Source organism: Procambarus clarkii, chromosome 20, assembly GCF_040958095.1.
Source record: "Procambarus clarkii isolate CNS0578487 chromosome 20, FALCON_Pclarkii_2.0, whole genome shotgun sequence".
In the NCBI taxonomy this organism is placed as follows: domain Eukaryota; kingdom Metazoa; phylum Arthropoda; class Malacostraca; order Decapoda; family Cambaridae; genus Procambarus; species Procambarus clarkii.
The window spans coordinates 35,429,179-35,445,926 of NC_091169.1; the positions used below are offsets into that span (position 1 = coordinate 35,429,179).

Consider the following 16,748-nt stretch of genomic DNA (forward strand, 5'->3'; position numbering starts at 1 on the left):
AAATGCATTTTGCATTTAAAATTATCATTTGCATTATCTCATTTTTTAAAATGCATTTTTGCATTTATTGCAGTTTTAAATGCATTTTGTTGCAGGGTGCCGACAGACGCTGCCGTTTCATAATATGGATGGATTAAAAGTTTTGGTTCAGGTGGAGGAATGTATAATTCTCTCTAACCGCCTTTTATATATATATATATATATATATATATATATATATATATATATATATATATATATATATATATATATATATATATATATATATATATATATATATGTTCTCATTGATATGTTTTGCAGTATGATAAGAAGGCTATTTTTCACACTATCGCATCACACAATAAATACAAATACAATGTACAGTATTCACACTCTACGAACAGTTCATAATAATGTACAGGGATATTATATATTTATATGTCATATCACCTTGAACACTAAAGAGAGGCTTCCATTTGCTTAATCAACCAAAAATTACTGAAATTTCCTCAGAATAATAATCTAAGCTGATGTCAGCATTCCTCCTCAGCGCCCCCTGAGGAGCCTTTATGATGACGTTTCTATTGTTTTCGTTAACTGCGTACTGTAGATGATGACAGCAAACCTGTCTCCTAAGACGCACGTAAATAGAACCACATATATACTAAATATTTACTTAGTATATGTGTGTGTGTGTGTGGTTCTATGTATGTATGTTCTTAGTATATATTATAGATTGAAACACGATTTTTGGGTTGAACAGGTATGAGGAACATAATGCCATTATGAATAATGAGAGAGTAATTACACTAACGTGATAATTCCCATGTGGTGCGTGAAAACACCCGCCGCATAGGTTCGAATCCTCATCACAGCTACGAATTTTCTCAATATGAATAATGATATTGCTATTACACTAAATACTTAATGTAATGGTAGAAGACAAATGGAACGGACTAAATGGGAAATAGACCTAAGATAGCGTGCATTAGTGCCAAAGATTCCTAGGGCAGGTTAGCTGGTTAGGTTCGCTATTTCTGTTACGGTTAGAAAAGTTTCCCCATTTGGCCAAATTCAATAACACAAAACGTTCACTTTTCGGTGGTTCATCTCTACATATTGGCACCTTCGAGAGGAGAGTAACTTCAAGTTCTATCATGCTAGGAGGATAGGTTGTGTGATTAATATAGAAATATAGGAGGAAGCCAAGTTTGGTTGGTTATCTTGAGGTTGTCTTGAGATGATTTCGGAGCTTAGCGTCCCCGCGGCCCGGTCCTCGACAAGTGTGTGTCTGCCAGTCACTACCAGAGCTGGTGGCTGCCCACTCACGCACCCACTGTGTTATTTCAAGTTTTCTGGAGTGTTAGTTCAACTGTACAGTCTTAAGGTCTGTATAGATGCAAATGCTACTTAAATACACTGCATGTTTTACACTCAATTTTGTCTTATAAATATATCATTATCTCATTTTTCATTAATACGGTCTACGTAGTAACAGAAATGTTGCAGGAGATAATATCTACAATAATGATAATATTATTGATTATTTTATAAAAAATAGCCACGATCCCTGATAATAGTAATAATAATAGCAACAATAATTATAAAAGCAAGTTCTTTTGTACTAAATGGGCGCCCACGCGACCATTTATAAATTTATAAATAAATTTATACTAAATTTATTTATGCTCAAATAAAGTTTGAGCATTTATTCTGCATGCCACAAATGATGATGGTGGTGGTGATGAGTGTGTGATGAGGTATTATTTGTGTGAGGTATTATTTGTATAAGGTATTATTTGTGTGATGTATTATTTGTATGAGGTATTATTTGTGTGAGGGAGAAGTGTATCGCTCCGTGTGTGACGCAGCTGACACCATCAGATAAATACAGTGTACTTGCTGTCTCCCCCACTGCATTTTCCTAGCTACCGAGTCATCCAGTCGTCCTCTGTAGCCCCCTCTTCCTTTCTGCTCCTCCTTGCGTCGTCTCCATCCCCTGCTCCTCCTCCTCCTCCTTCCTCATCACCTGCCCTCACTCCTCGTCTTCCTTTCCTTCATCCGTTTCGGAATTCTTATCTTCGAAATGTTCAATTCTTAACTGACTTTTCCTCCTATATACATATATATATATATATATATATATATATATATATATATATATATATATATATATATATATATATATATATATATATATATTAGGGGTACCACTGGTTCACTTAGTAAACATTTTTAGCCTCGGAGAAGGCAGTTGAAACACTCTAGGGAGCCTGTGTTATAGTACAGGCTCATCGACTTGAGAATGGTTCAGGACGGACCGAAATGTCGTCGTCCCTTCACTTTCTAGTGTTTGGTTTGGTCAACTGTATTATAGTACACACTGCAGGTAGACTCCAATGTGAACAAAGTACCAACAGTGGGAGACTCTGTGGTAGAGTAACGCTAGTGTGGTAGAATAACTGAAGCACGTCAGTGTCAATTGTAGTTACCACGATTATTGAATATTACGAATTTTTGACAGTGGATGACATGGTTTACATTCTGGTCGCTCCTTCACGTATGCGCCTAAGATGTCGAGATCTAGATCATATCTGCAGTGACGTCTTGGTTCTCGGGAACGTTAATAAAATGATCCGATTTCTAATAATGTGGAACTGAGCGTTAAGTAATCTGTCTTTAAATCTGTCCCTTTTCGTAGAGACTGTGATCTGTTTCTATATGTGAAAAATCCCGTTTTATAGAAGTTGTGAACTGTTTCTGTGCAAAGTCCCGTTTCATAGAAACCGTGACCTTTTTCTGTCTGTACAAAGTCCCGTTTGATAGAAACTGGGAAATGTTTCTGTCTGCAAAGTCTTGTTTCGCAGACACTGTAAACTATTTATGATTTACCACTCTGATGATGACAACAGATGATTCATTTTTGTCAGGATTGTCAGTAGACGATCCTCTTGTAATTTCAGCGACTAAAATGTATAAAGTACGAGGTAAGGAAATTACAATTATTTAATATATACTGCAATTGGCACAGATTAGTTCATGCTTCGTTATTTCAGACGTATCAAATATTCCAGCCAAAGTATTTGTAACATTTTGTTTTGCGGTCAGAACTGTTGATCTTTCATCGGTGATCCTGTGTGTTCTTTCATCAAGGATCCTGTGTGATCTTTCATCAGGGATACTGTGTGCTCTTTCATCAGTGATCCTGTGTGATCTTTCATCAGGGATACTGTGTGCTCTTTCATCAGTGATCCTGTGTGATCTTTCATCAGTGATCCTGTGTGCTCTTTCATCAGTGATCCTGTGTGATCTTTCATCAGTGATCCTGTGGGATCTTTCATCAGTGATCCTGTGTGCTCTTTCATCAGTGATCCTGTGTGATCTTTCATCAGTGATCCTGTGTGTTCTTTCATCAGTGATCCTGTGTGATCTTTCATCAGTGATCCTGTGTGCTCTTTCATCAGTGATCCTGTGTGCTCTTTCATCAGTGATCCTGTGTGATCTTTCATCAGTGATCCTGTGAGATCTTTCATCAGTGATCCTGTGTGATCTTTCATCAGGGATCCTGTGTGATCTTTCATCAAGGTTCCTGTGTGCTCTTTCATCAGTAATGCTGTGTGATCTTGTGATCTTTTAATAGCGTATAATGAATCAAATCGCAGTGCTCTCTTTTTTGGCACTGGACTGCGTAACGATAATGTTATTTTTTTATACAAAGTTGTGTTCTACTGAACCCTGACGAGAACAGAAACGAATGTTCCATTTGGCTTGTCCCAATTGCTGGTCATATTTTTTATTCTCCGTTACATTTAATTGTGGAATAAATCGTTTCTATAAACTTTAAAGTAAAATTGAAAAACAGGAAAAATGCATTTTTTGTTAGAAAAAGTAATTTACATTGACAACAATATTGCTACGTTACCTAATATAATAATATATTTATAATTAATTCAAGGTGTGTTCTTAATTTATTTGTAAATTAATACTTAAACTAACAGATTTTGATATAGGAAATTGACTTTGAAATTGTTTAAAATTTCTTAAATGACGAAGGCGACCATCTTGAATCAGTTTTCACCACGTAACTATCACAGGGCCATCATATTTAATTCATTATCAGTTCATTCGGTTAAATACTCTGTTGGCCTCTAATAATTAAAAATGGCCCTTTGGATATTTCTACGCACATTAGTTCACGATATGCCCACGTCTACCCTCATCTGGCTGGGTATTTCTACGCACATTTGTTCACGATATGCCCACGTCTACCCTTATCTGGCTGGGTATTTCTACGCACATTAGTTCACGATATGCCCAAGTCTACCCTCATCTAGCTGGGTATTTCTACGCACATTAGTTCACGATATGCCCACGTCTACCCTCATCTAGCTGGGTATTTCTACGCACATTAGTTCACGATATGCCCACGTCTACCCTCATCTGGCTGGGTATTTCTACGCACATTTGTTCACGATATGCCCACGTCTACCCTCATCTGGCTGGGTATTTCTACGCACATTAGTTCACGATATGCCCACGTCTACCCTCATCTGGCTGGGTATTTCTACGCACATTAGTTCACGATATGCCCACGTCTATCCTCATCTAGCTGGGTATTTCTACGCACATTTGTTCACGATATGCCCACGTCTACCCTCATCTGACACGCCCGACTTGTGGGCGGGGAGGTGCGGCCGGCCCCAAGTCGGATGTCATTTATATCCCCAGTAACTCCAGCAGCGAAGGCGGCGGGTGGCGGGGATGGCTGCTCTGGGGTGTGGACGCCACCAGCACCAGCACCAGCAGTAGTCGGAGAGGTCGTGTTCTCATTTCAGATCAAGATTAATCGTTATATCTGTACATTAATGTCACTTCATCAAGGTCTCTTGTTTGGGGCCGATGGCGTCTCGGCTCCTGCCTCGACCGCCTGTGGTGGTGGTGCTCGTCCACGGCTCTTGATATTGCCTTGTGGTGCTGCGGAAGTTGCTCTTGATATTGCCTTGTGGTGCTGCGGAAGTTGCTCTTGATATTGCCTTGTGTTGCTGCGGAAGTTGCTCTTGATATTGCCTTGTGGTGCTGCGGAAGTTGCTCTTGATATTGCCTTGTGTTGCTGAGGAAGTTGCTCTTGATATTGCCTTGTGTTGCTGCGGAAGTTGCTCTTGATATTGCCTTGTGGTGCTGCGGAAGTTGCTCTTGATATTGCCTTGTGTTGCTGCGGAAGTTGCTCTTGATATTGCCTTGTGGTGCTGCGGAAGTTGCTCTTGATATTGCCTTGTGTTGCTGAGGAAGTTGCTCTTGATATTGCCTTGTGTTGCTGCGGAAGTTGCTCTTGATATTGCCTTGTGTTGCTGCGGAAGTTGCTCTTGATATTGCCTTGTGTTGCTGCGGAAGTTGCTCTTGATATTGCCTTGTGGTGCTGCGGAAGTTGCTCTTGATATTGCCTTGTGTTGCTGCGGAAGTTGCTCTTGATATTGCCTTGTGTTGCTGCGGAAGTTGCTCTTGATATTGCCTTTGAGTTCCTGAGGAAGTTGCTCTTGATATTGTCTTGTGTTGCTGCGGAAGTTGCTCTTGATATTGCCTTGTGTTGCTGCGGAAGTTGCTCTTGCTCTTGGTTGCACTGTGTTTACAAATACTGTCACCAGTACATGCTCTTGGTTCGTGAGTGTTGTTGACGTGACTGTTTCTATGCTCTCTAGGCGTCGGTTGCACCAAGTAAAAAAAAAACATATTTTCTGAACTCTTTATTTATTATCTAAACTCATACCCCTTATTCACTATTCACTATACTCTTTACTGGTTATGGTCTTCACTCATATTTCTTGAACTCATTACACTATTTGTTATCAGTGTCATTTTACACTCATTTTACCCTTTGTACTCATTGTACATTTGTATACACCTTGTCCCTATTATACTAATCATTATTTTTAATCTGTTGTTCAAGATTCGCTACTTGGAACAAAAAGTTCCAAGCAGCACGGGCTATGGTGAGCCCGTAACTTTTTTTTAATTTTAATCTATGATTTTTAATCATATTGTGTTCATTATAACGTTTGCTCATAAAGTTCTCCGTTTATAGTATATATCTAATATCAATTACGTTTCCGAACTCGTTATACTGGCTGAATTCATCATACTCACTATTTTCCTTATACTCTCTTAGTTCATTATATTTCTTGTTCAATTTATACTTCGTAGATTCGTGCTATTCTTTATTCGTTACTTTATTTAATTATTACACTTTGAGCTCACTCAAATATTCATTATAACTAGAGTTTATTTTATTATACTTGTTTTGCTCTATACTCAGTTAACACCTAATACTCATACTACCAATTTGCATTGTATTCTACTCATTGTATTTTATACAGTAGACATTTTACTCTATACTTATACTTAGAGCTATATAGGTATTCTCCCTTGACTCATTATTATACTTATTGCAAGCATTATTATTCTCTATTCATTATCCTCTTTACTCATTATACAATCATACTCTGATTTCAATACACTATACTCGTTATAATGTTTATACTTACTGTACTCGTGAATTTATACTCCCTGGAATCATTATATTTTCTGTCCTAATACTCTTTGAGTTAATTATACTCTCACAAATCATTTTTATTTCCATGCTTAATATTCTCTCTGAACTTATTAAACGTTGTGTACTCATTGTCCTTTCTGTACTCCTTACAGTACCCTGTACTCCATCCTGATTACCCTCTGTCTCCTTCACCCTCTTCTTCACCACCACCATCATCATCATCTCTTTTAGCCTCCTACTAACTCCACTATTTATTATGTAAAATAAACATAAAAATATATATTAACTATAATTTTATTATTTTTCTGTAAGTATGCAATGTAAATATATTAGAATATATACTAGTAATACAATGTATGAAATTTTATGGCTATCTAATAATATATAACGTACAGTATTATATGCTGAAAATGTAACGATGTTCGTATTACCAGGCATGGGCCACGTAAATGCAGTCCCCCGTGGCGTAGTGGTAAGACACTCGCCTGGCGTTTCGCGAACGTTTTGCCCTGGGTTCGTATCCTGGCCACGGAGGAGTTACTGGGCGTCAGCCCTTAACTGTAGCTTCCGTTTACCAAACAGTAAAATGGGTCCCTAGTTGTTAAATGATTTGGCGGGTTGTATTCCGGGGAATATTAGAATTAAGGACTTGCCCGAAACGCTACATGTGCTAGTGGCTGTACAAGAATGTAAGAACTCTTGTAAAAAAAAAAAAAAAAATGAGCGCATGAGCGCAAAATTTAAATTCTGCTGCGATCAAAACATTGATTATTTCATGAATTTATCAAAAGCTGGTTAAGACAGCAAAACGTAACACTCAAATCGTAACATATATATTAAACACACACACACACACACACACACACACACACACACACACACACACACACACACACACACACACACACACACACACACACACACACCATCTGAAGAAGCATATAATGAAACTGGAAAAGGTTCAGAGGTTTGCAACGAGACTCGTCCCAGAGCTACGAGGGATGGGGTATGAAGAGCGCCTGAGGGAACTGTGCCTTACGACACTAGAAAGAAGAAGGGAGAGGGGGGACATGATAGGAACGTATAAGATACTCAGAGGAATTGACAGAGTGGACATAGACGAAATGTTCACACGGAATAGTAACAGAACGAGAGGACATGGATGGAAGCTTGAAACTCAGATGAGTCACAGAGATGTTAGGAAGTTTTCTTTTAGCGTGAGAGTAGTGGGGAAATGGAATGCACTTCAGGAACAGGTTGTGGAAGCAAATACTATTCATAATTTTAAAACCAGGTATGATAGGGAAATAGGACAGGAGTCATTGCTGTAAACAACCGATGCTCGAAAGGCGGGATCCAAGAGTCAATGCTCGATCCTGCAGACACAACTAGGTGAGTACACACACACACACACACACACACATACACACATACAAGTTATTGACACCAACGCGGAACGTTCAAGTCGTAGCATATAATAATAAAAAATACAAGTATAAAAAATAAATTTTTATTGCAAATAACCAAAAAATATCCCTTTAAAATAATTAAGATATTATTGCGTAATATTAAGATATAAATAAATATCCATATACCCACTACTATAGATAATGTGCAAAATTTAAATTATGTGCAATGTTATTTTTTAGTAAAAAAATATAATGTTTCGTAAGTATAAATAAGAAAAGTTTAAATTATTCCTCCTACTGCACTGGTTGAGTCATGAAATTTGTATAATAAATTAAGTCTTCAAACTCATTCCGTTAAAAAATGCAAATTATAAATTTCAAGCGGATATTAATCACCCAAAATTGAATATATTTTGTAGTTCAAAGATATTCATCACAGAGGCGCGTAACAAACATTTTCATGAGGATATTATCTTTTATCATCTTGAGTGTATTAATAACTGCAGTGAAGATAATAGACTTATAAGAGTGCTCCATCATACACTTTAACGAGAGAAGTCATTAGTGTCATGCACCAACATAAAATACGGCTGGCGATGATCATCTGTTTATATAAGTTAATAACTGATGTGAACACATTACTTCCGCTTCGGAAGCGGAGATCCCAAGCATAGATTAATTTACGAACTTCCTCTCGCCTGCAGAAGACAAGCATGTGGATAGCATCTTAGTGAGTTGTGTCGAACAAACAGGCAGCAAGTCTCTGGTGCATCACTTCCTCCCTCTTAGTACGAGCAAGGGTCTTTAGTGAGCTGGAGACTTACCTGTTGACTCCTTGGAACTCTCTCATTTTAGAGCTCTTTTGCATATGATCTGTGAGGAAGGCAAGACAATCGACTTGAGAATGGTCCAGGACGGACCGAAACGTCGTCGTCCCTTCACCTTCTAGTGTGTGGTCTGGTCAACATCTGTGAGGGAATTCATAGCCTCTTTTTTAATTCTGACAATTACATAATAATAGTGATAGAGAAATATTGGACACTCAAACCCCACACGTAAAAACAAAGGAAAGTGACATGTTTTGTCCGTCTAGGACAGTAGCTGATCCAGGACAGACAAACGTCGTCACTCCCCTTTCACATGTGGCGACTGGGTGTCTAATTTTTAGTAATGTTAATGTGACTCTTTGCAAAGAAGTATTGTTATATTAATTGTTCTCAGTTGGTGTCAAGAACAGCTCCATTATGATTGCTATCTATGATACATTATTACGCATGCAGTTCGTAGCTTTCATTTTTTAGTGAGTAATTAACACGGACGAACTTACATACTTCTTAATTATGTACAGTATTTTGCTTCCGACCGCGTCTCTGTTGTATGCTGAGAGCAACCCACAACAGTTGCTGGGTACAACACTGGTCAACGACGTAGGTGAAAACCCCCCGCCTGACCAACTGCCATTACCCGTAACAAAGTGACTTTGGCCAATTAGCTCCTATTTTGCCCTATTCATCACTACCAGTGTTGCACCACTGATGGCTACTATATTAATAGGCGTTGTTAAGACTCTTATTAACCGTCTCTATGCATCTCGGCCTCTCAACTAATACGTCTCATTTGGTAGGTTATGGTGGCTAACCACAAATTACAATGTACAATGAAAAATAGCGGCTCACAGATATATACCCACAATGCTTCAGTTGGCTAGGTTAGGTGGGTGGATTGGGTTCGTGTGTTTCAGGTTAGGTTAGCACTTTGTTTCCCTGCAGGAAACGGAAGGGTACTACTCACCCCTGAAGGATTCCAACCCAGACAACCAGGGCTCCATGCACCTTAGCGTTTCCAGTACTATACCAACTAGACCACACTGACTGTACATAAAGGTTGGAAGCTGTGAGACCCTTAACCCAATCCCCGACAGCACTCGGTGGTCAAATTTTGGGTACAGATATTTTATCAAATCACCTCACAATTGGAGGCCACGTGAGTAACACAATTACAGTTCAATTATAATAAAACCTTAACACGTCGGAGTTTGACTTGTATTATAAAGTATATTACATTTGTCAAAAATGTTTGCTTGTTTAATGGGCCCTAGCTGGGTAAACTGTACAAAACTGTACAACACGTAATTACCATATTTGCTGCAGATTAAAATAAATTATTATGTTTACCTATGCGCAAAAGTGTGTTTAAATTTTATATATACAATATAACATCTTAACGTTGAATTTATTCGCGGTTAAGACGGCCGGTGATGCTCCAGCAATTTTGACGTCAGTGTTCGTTTTCAGTTTCATCACAGAAAACGGTCATCTGCTAAAATGATGTGTTACTCGCCAGGGAGTGTGACCAGTTGCAGCTATAAATTATAATGATATCTGCGGCTTAGTGGGAAGGTGTGGAGTTGGTAGGTTAGGGGTGAGGGGTGTGGGGTAGGAAGAAAAGTGGGGAGGAGGGGTGGGGATATATATATATATATATATATATATATATATATATATATATATATATATATATATATATATATATATATATATATATATATATATATATATATATATATATATATATATATATATATATATATATATATCATGAAAAAAATCATGTACCTTGAAATGTCTTTAAAATGATAATCTGTGTTGACGGATTTAATAACTCAACAAAATATTGCAGCCCATTCTCGCGATTCGTCACTTCATTAAAAATTAAAGTATTTTACCAAACCAAAGACGTACGAACCCAAGCAACCCACCTAACCTATCGAGGCCGATGAATGGAAAACGTCCATGTTACGGTGCTGGAATTTGTACTAATTCGTTGCATTTTTAGCGTATTGATCGATTCCGTTAAAAATGCGACGTGTTAGAAGAGAGAATTGGCAGTTTGTGCGATCTCAATTTTTAACTCGTGTCGTCTTGACTGACATCATACAATTGTATATATATATATATATATATATTTTTTTTTTTTTTTTTTGAGGATATTATCCCTTGATAATAGGATTCTAAGAATGCTATTTTTTTATTTCCTTAAACTACCGCAATGTTTACTCCGGATTGATTGCGTAAAAAATGTAGAGCGTTTAGTCAGAGGACGAGATGAATTATATCTTTCTCATGCCTCTATGATCTTAATCAACAGTATTCTCATTTCCCTTCAACTATTTATATCCCTAACGTAAGATTTTTTAATTGGTTTAATTGCTTTTCAGTGTAGATGAGATTACAGTAAATAATTACATTAAACCGTATCAAACTAAATCATTCCATTATAGGATGTAACTTCTTGAAAACTGCGTCAACAACTCTTCTCTCCTTTTTATTCCCTCATCTCCAAAAATGAATTAGGTGCATAAAAAGCATAACTATGCTGATCAAGCCACAACAAAGAGCTATCACGGTTCTTGGAAGAGCGGACCAGCCCATAAAACTAACAAGAGACGAATGAGTCAAGTACTATAACAATTACATAACAGCCATTCCCCAAAACAGCTGTTATTTTCAGGACGCGGAATAATAGCCAGCAATTACACAAGCTTCCGGTAAAACAAACACAAGATCCATGGACTAGGTCCCTAGTTCCTTGGTCACTTGGGACCAAGAGCTTTCTTTGGCCAGCTACAGAGCATAGACAGCTTAGGCTTTCAAGACACTTTAACTTGCAAGGCAGTGTAACTTAGGCTTGCAAGATATAATATGACATAAGCTTGAAAGGCAAAGACAGCTGAGACTTACAAGACAATGTGACTTTAAGTTTGTAAGACTGACAATTTAGGCTTGCAAGATAATGGGCAAATATTGTGATTTTAAAATTATTTTATTTCGCATATTGTTATTCGGAGTGGAAATAATAGAAGACATTCTAACATTAACTTCACACGAGCCTAATTTTTCATTCTAACATAAACTTCACACGAGCCTAATCTTTCATTCTAACATTAACTTCACACGAGCCTAATCTTTCATTCTAACATAAACTTCACACGAGCCTAATCTTTCATTCTAACATTAACTTCACACGAGCCTAATCTTTCATTCTAACAAACTTCACACGAAACTAATCTTTCACTCTGACCAATTTCCTGGCCTCTCAAGTGACAAGACTCTGTAAATTAGGTAACTTGGCCCCTAGTTAACCTTCAATTATCTGGAGGAAACGCCAACGAACGGCCAGTAACCGTTGATTGAAGAGCAGTACTGGCGTCAGCACAACAAACTATCTACTTAAAAGGGAGTCCTGAAAACCTCTTTAGTCAATAGCATGTAATAATCATTTGATGCAAATGAGCTATTTGCCTGTGTTAAAAACTCCTCCATATGGCTCTTTCATTTAATTAAAAAAGAACGTTACGTCATAAGTTTTATGAACGCGAACGAAGGTTAGTGGTTCATCTTGAAGATGAACGGATCGGAGTGTTTCAAGTCACAGGGAGGGTGCGGGGGTGCGCACGCTCCATGCCCCAGGCGCTCATCTCATGCTGGCAGCCCGCCCTCGCTCTACCCAACACTATACCCACCTCGAGTACCTCTACCTTGTGTACCTTCCGGGGATCAACGGCCCCACGGCCCGGTCTCCGACCAGGCCTCCCTTATTATGGTTTTCTTATTTACTACTATTTACAGTTTTTAAATGTTAATATTATTTATGAAGTATGAATTGTTGTGTTACCTTTGTCGTTAACTATTTAAGAAGCCTGAATGATGTTAATATTGATTATGAAGATAGATAAGTATGAGGTAGATGCAAGTGTGGCACCAGCTCATAACTGAGCAACTCCGTAAAAAACACAACTGTTTTACCAGAAACGTACGAACCCTTGCATCCCACCTAACCTATAGAGACCGAAGCATAGATAGCGTCAACATTACAGTGCTTTAATTGTTACATTTTCGCCACATTTTTAACGGATTGGTCGGTACCGCAAAAAATTAGTCTGTCAATTCATTGAAAAATATCAAATTAATTGAAGTGAAGAAATTCATAAATGAAAGTAAAAAATATGTGAGAAAGGATACGTGATCAACCAGGCTGTGACGCCAACCTGTCCTCAGATGAGGCTCGTTAAATCAGCGGCCGTCCCCCTAAGATGCTTCTATAAATGTTTACGTATTGCGCATTAAAAATAAGTTTGTTTATACAATTATAAATTATTATAATATATATATATATATATATATATATATATATATATATATATATATATATATATATATATATATATATATATATATATACATATATATATATATACATATATATATATATATATATATATATATATATATATATATATATATATATATATATATATATATATATGTTGAATATGACCGAAAGGGTAAGATTAATAATTCTAACACGAATCTTCTCAATATTTCTTACGTTTTTCTTCACTGTCAAGAGTAATTGAAAAATTAACTCAAAATTGTTTTATTTTTGGTCTGACGCCTGAACGCGTTTCGTAATGCTTATTACATTGAAAATGTAATAAACATTACGAAACGCGTTCAGGCTTCACACCAAAAATAAAAGAATGAATTTTGGAGAATTAATTTTTCAATTACCCTCGACAGTGAAGAGGTGGAAACTGGAACAGGTGGAAACTGAGTGCCCAAATGAGCCACAGAGATATTAGAAAGAACTTTTTTAGTGTCAGAGTGGTTGACAAATGGAATGCATTAGGAAGTGATGTGGTGGAGGCTGACTCCATACACAGTTTCAAGTGTAGATATGATAGAGCCCAATAGGCTCAGGAATCTGTACACCTGTTGATTGACGGTTGAGAGGCGGGACCAAAGAGCCAGAGCTCAACCCCCGCAAACACAACTAGGTGAGTACACACACACACACACACACACACACAGGAGGACAGCTTGAGGCTTCAAGAAGACCTGGGCAAGCTGCAGGAATCGTCGAACAAATGTTTGTTAGCGTTTAACCCAAGCAAATGTAATGTAATAAAGATAGGTGTAGGGAGCAGGAGACCAAATACAAGGTATCATTCGGGAGATACAAAACTTCAAGAGTCAGAGAGAGAGAGAAAGACCTGGGGGTTGATATCACGCCAGACCTGTCCCCTGAAGCCCATATCAAGAGGATAACATCAGCGTCATATGCCAGGTTGGCTAACATAAGAACGGCTTTTAGAAACTTGTGTAAGGAATCTTTCAGAACTTTGTATAGCACATATGTCAGACCAATCCTGGAGTCTGCGGCTCCAGCATGGAGTTCATATCTAGTCAAGCATAAGCCTAAACTGGAAAAGGTTCAAAGGTTTGCCACCAGACTAGTACCCGAACTGGGGGGTATGAGCTACTAGGAGAGACTACGGGAATTAAACCTCACGTCACTGGGAGACAAAAGAGTTAGAGGTGACATCATCACCACATTCAAGATTCTCAGAGGAATTGATAGGGTAGATAAAGACAGACTATAACACAAGGGGCACACAGATGGAAATTTAGAGCCCAAATGAGTCACAGAGACGTTAGAAAGATTTTTTTTAGTGTCAGAGTAGTAGACAAATGGAATGCATTAGGAAGTGATGTGGTGGAGGCAAACTCCATTTACAGCTTCAAGTGTAGATATGATAGAGCCCAGTAAGCTCAGGAACCTGTACACCTGTTGATTGTCAGTTGAGAAGCGGGACCAAAGAGCCAAAGCTCAACCCCCGCAAACACAACTAGGTAAGTACACAAACACACTGATGCCTAGCAAGATGCTGAGGCAGTTTCGTAATAATGTGCGTTAAGAGATACATTACACGGCTGTATAATGCATTCCTCTGCACCAGACAACATCATGGCTCCCATGGAAGGAGTTGGGTTAAGTTGAGAGACACCAGACACGAATTAAGCAAGACGGTGGAGGTGAAACATTTGACAAATGCTACTGAAACAAGATGTTAAGTGGAACAAAAATACCTAAGCTTGCGTGAGATCTCGTCGAAGTGGAGGGAAAACTAGGTTAGGTTATATGTTTATTTTCGTGTTGTGTTGGCAGATGGTTTATCGCCCCTCGTGCAGCCACCATGATAATGTAATAGACTGAGAGTAATTACACGATCAACTGGCCGCAGATGTTGTGGTGCGTGATATGTGTTACTGGTCTGTGATCATTACAGGGGAAGGGATTGTCCTCTCCTCCCCCCTCATGTTACACCAGGCGTCCTTGATTATTACAAGACGTGTGCAACTATCTTCTCCCTCCTTATGATAGAGCAGGAGTCGTCGATCATTACCAGGAGGGAGGAACTATCTTCTCCCTCCTTATGATAGAGCAGGAGTCGTCGATCATTACCAGGAGGGAGGAACTATCTTCTCCCTCCTTATGATAGAGCAGGAGTCGTCGATCATTACCAGGAGGGAGGAACTATCTTCTCCCTCCTTATGATAGAGCAGGAGTCCTCGATCATTACCAGGAGGGAGGAACTATCTTCTCCCTCCTTATGATAGAGCAGGAGTCCTCGATCATTACCAGGAGGGAGGAACTATCTTCTCCCTCCTTATGATAGAGCAGGAGTCCTCGATCATTACCAGGAGGGAGGAACTATCTTTTCCCTCCTTATGATAGAGCAGGAGTCCTCGATTATTACCAGGAGGGAGGAACTATCTTCTCCCTCCTTATGATAGAGCAGGAGTCCTCGATTATTACAAAAGGGGGATGAAGTATCTTCTTCCTCCGTATGATACAGGAGTCGTTGCTACAGGGGGGACTGGATTGTCATGGTATATTAGTGGTACAGCCCCTTCCTATAATGTAATAGGTATGTGTAAACGTCTCTCCCCCTACTTCAGATGTGTCTATCAGGGCTCAAGTGTCTGGGGGGGGGGGTTAAGTGTGAGCCCCCAATCCACGCCTCTTGTCAATTAGCTCATACGTTCATAAGCACAAGTAAAAGGAAATAGAATGTATATTGTGGCAGTGAAGGGGGTAAACAGGAAAGCAGTGAACAAACATCTGCTTGTGGCCGTGCGCAAGCTGCTACCGGTGTTAACAATCATTTAGTGGGATTGTTAAGCTGGAGGAATATTGTGGGAGTGTAGCAAGTCTAGGCGCTGTGGGGGAAGTGGGGTTATTCTGGCGATAAGTAATTGTATTGGATTGGTCCGGATCCAGACGTTGAGATGGATGAATATTAATGTACGAACACGTCTTATAAATTATTGGTAATGTATGTTGATAATAGTGGAGGAGGAGGAGGGGTGATGGTCCTGGATGTGGTGACTTCGGTGGCGGTGATAAGAACCGTTCCCGCCCGTTTCTGTAATGTGTAGGGTCAGCGATAGCCCCGCTTCTGTAATATGTGGGATTATTACATAAAGCTTATATTAGATAAAGCTTTCAGTGACCCTTGTATACGTTAAAATTTGGTGTGATTCTGAGGCAGTACAATCGCGTCTCGTAAAGTCTGCTTTGCCTCCGCTGTTACGTTCTCTGTAGATTAGGAGTGACTTGCTCACATAGACGGCAGAGTAGGTGCCAATGCAATAAGTTTAAGGTCATCCTGGTTTACAGGTTATCTGATGGCGAGCATGATGGGTTTCCTACTTTGTAATGGGGATAACAGAGCTCAGTAATGGTTGTGAGAGAGAAGGAACAGGTTGAGAGGGCTCTGACGTCTTGAACACAAAACGGCGGGTGGAAATAGCCTATGCTACTCTATTCCTTTGAGATGTATTTTATTGTCTTAATATACGTACTTGAACTTGATACATAGAACTAGGGTTTGTGTATGTAAAGTCAAGCAAGGCGACGGGAGAGCGAGGGGAAACAAATGAGCGGGAGGTTATCTTGAGATGACT

General features: G+C 38.9%; 1 long non-coding RNA gene across 1 annotated transcript in view; it reads left to right on the top strand.

Moving 5' to 3' along the window:
• LOC138366655 (uncharacterized) overlaps positions 1-16,748 on the top strand; it is a 253,291-nt gene that overhangs the window by 65,350 nt on the left and 171,193 nt on the right. The window lies entirely within an intron of this gene.